Source organism: Rhincodon typus, chromosome 14 (genome assembly GCF_021869965.1).
Source record: "Rhincodon typus isolate 14 chromosome 14, sRhiTyp1.1, whole genome shotgun sequence".
In the NCBI taxonomy this organism is placed as follows: Eukaryota; Metazoa; Chordata; class Chondrichthyes; order Orectolobiformes; family Rhincodontidae; genus Rhincodon; species Rhincodon typus.
In genome coordinates this window covers 39,013,544-39,016,457 of record NC_063345.1, presented here as the reverse complement: position 1 = coordinate 39,016,457, position 2,914 = coordinate 39,013,544, and the positions used below count along the sequence as shown (strand labels likewise).

The 2,914-nt window shown below is 47.9% G+C and overlaps 1 protein-coding gene across 1 annotated transcript in view; it reads right to left on the bottom strand.

The window, feature by feature from the left end:
* LOC109933474 (MORC family CW-type zinc finger protein 4-like) overlaps window positions 1-2,914 on the bottom strand; it is a 64,351-nt gene that overhangs the window by 37,554 nt on the left and 23,883 nt on the right. The gene's annotated exons all lie outside the window — the stretch shown is intronic.

Below are 2,914 nucleotides of genomic sequence, written 5' to 3'. Positions count from 1 at the left end.
AACAGAGTGCGAGAAACAGAGGGGCTGAAACTTAGGGCGAGAAACAGAGGAGGTGAAACAGTTTGCAAGAAACAGAGGGGTTAAACTGAGTGCGAGAATCAGAGGGGCTAAACAGAGTGCGTGAAGCTGAGTTGCTGAAGTATAGATCGAGAAACAGAGGGGCTGAAACATAGTGCGACAAACAGAGGAACTGAAACAGAGGGCGAGAATCAGAGGGGTGAAACAGAGTTTGAGAAATAGAGAGTGAGAAACAGAGTGGCTAAAACATAGTGTGAGAAACAGAGGGGTGAAACAGAGTGCAAGAATCTGAGGGGCTTAACAGAGTTCGTGAAACAGAGGGGCTGAAACAGAATGCGAGAAACAGAGGGGTGAAACACAGTGCAAGAAATGGATTGTGAGAAACAGAGTGGCTGAAACAGTGTGCGAGAAACAGAGGGGCTGAAACTTCGGGTGAGAAACAGAGGAGGTGAAACAGTTTGCGAGAAACAGAGGGGTTAAACTGAGTGCGAGAATCAGAGGGGCTGAACAGAGTGCGTGAAACAGAGTTGCTGAAACATATAGCGAGAAACAGAGGGGCTGAAACATATAGCGAGAAACAGAGGGGCTGAAACAGAGTGTGAGAAACAGAGGGGCTGAAACAGAGTGCGACAAACAGAAGGCCTGACACAGAGTGCAAGAAACAGAGGAGCTGAAAGTACGTGACTGAAACAGAGAGGCTGAAACTGTGTGAGAGAAACAAAGGGTTGAAACAGAGTGCAAGCATCAGAGGGGCTGAAACACAGAGCGAGAAACAGAGGTTCCGAAACAGACTGCGAGAAACAGAGGGGCTGAAACAGAGTGCGAGAAACAGATGTGCTGAAACACAGTGCGAGAACCAGAGGGGCTGAAACAGAGTGCGAGAAACAGAGTGGCTGAAACAGAGTGTGAGAAACAGAGGGGCTGAAGCAGAGTGTGAGAAACAGAGGGGCGGAAGCAGAGTGTGAGAAACAGACGGTCTGAAACAGATTGCGAAAAACAGAAGGACTGAAACAGAGTGCAAGAAACAGAGGGGCTCAGAAAGAGTGCAAGAATCAGAGGGGCTGAAAGTACGTGTCAGAAACAGAGCCGCTGAAACTGATGTGAGAAACAGAGGGGCTGAAACAGAGTGCAAGAATCAGAGGGGCAGAAACAGAGTGCGAGAAACAGAGGTTCTGAAACAGATTGTGAAAAACAGAAGGACTGAAACAGAGTGCAAGAAACAGAGGGGCTGAAAGTATGTGCCTGAAACAGAGCCACTGACACTGATGTGAGAAACAGAGGGGCTGAAACAGAACACGAGAAACAGAGAGGCTAAAACAGAGTGCGAGAAACAGAGGTGCTGAAACAAACTGCGAGAATCAGAGAGGTGAAACAGAGTTTAAAAAATATAGAGGGAGAAACAGAGTGGCTGAAACATCAAGCAAGAAACAGAGGGGCTGAAACATAGTGCGACATACAGAGGGACTGAAACAGAATGTGATAATCAGAGGGGCGTAACTGAGTTCATGAAACAGAGGTGCTGAAACAGAGTGCGAGAAACAGAGAGGCTGAAACAAAGTGTGAGAAACAGAGGGGCTGAAAGAGAGTCTGAGAAACAGATTGCAAGAATATGACGCGTTGATACAGAGTGCGACAAACAGAGGGGCTGAAACAGAGTGCGAGAAACAGAGATGGTAAAACTGTTTGCGAGAAACAGGTGAAACCGAGAAACAGATTCTGAAACAGAGTGCAAGAAACAGAGGAGCTGAAACATATTGCGAAAAACGGAGGAACTGAAACAGAGTGTGAGAATCAGTGGGTTTAACAGAGTTCGTGAAACAGAGGTGCTGAAATAGAGTGCGAGAAACAGAGGGGCTGAAAAAGAGTGTGAGGAACAGAGGGCCTGAAAGAGAGTCTGAGAAACAGATTGCAAGAATATGACGCGTTGATACAGAGTGAGACAAACAGAGGGGCTGAAACAGAGTGCGAGAAACAGAGAGGCTGAAACACGTTGCAAGAAACCGAGTGCGAGAAACAGAGGGCTTGAAATTGAGTGCGAGAATCTGAAGCGCTGAAAGTGAGTGCATGAAACAGAGGGGCTGAAACTGAGTGCGAATAACTGAGGGGCTGAAACAGAGTGGGAGAATCAGAGTGGCTGAAACATAGTGCGAGAAACAGAGGGGCTAAAACAGAGTGTGACCAACAGAGGGGCTGAAACAGTGTGCGAGAAACAGAGGTGCTGAAATTGAGTGCGAGAAACAGAGGTGCTGAAACGGAGTGCGAGAAACAGAGGGGCTGAAACAGAGTGCGAAAAACAGAGGAACTGAAACAGAGCGTGAGAATCAGCGGGGCTGAACAGAGTTTGTGAAACAGAGGTGCTGAAACAGAGTGTGAGAAACAGATTCTGAAACAGAGTGCAAGAAACAGAGGGGCAGAAACAGAGTGCGAGAAACAGAGGGGCTGAAACAGAGTGCGAGAAACAGAGGGGTTGAAACAGAGTCCGAGAAACAGATTGCGAGAATATGACGCGTTGATGCAGAGTGCGACAAACAGAAGGACTGAAACAGAGTGCGAGAAACAGAGAGGCTGAAACACGTTGCGAGAAACCGAGTGCGAGAAACTGAGGGGCTGAAATTGAGTGCGAGAATCAGAGGGGCTGAAAGTGAGTGCATGAAACAGAGGGGCTGAAACTGAGTGCGAAAAACAGTGGGGCTGAAACAGAGTGGGAGAATCAGAGTGGCTGAAACAGTGTGCGAGAAACAGAGGTGTTGAAATTGAGTGCGAGAAACAGAGGGGCTGAAACAGAGTGCGAGAAACAGATGGGCTGAAACAGAGTGGGAGAATCAGAGTGGCTGAAACATAGTGCAAGACACAGAGGGGCTGAAACAGAGTGCGACCAACAGAGGGGCTGAAACAG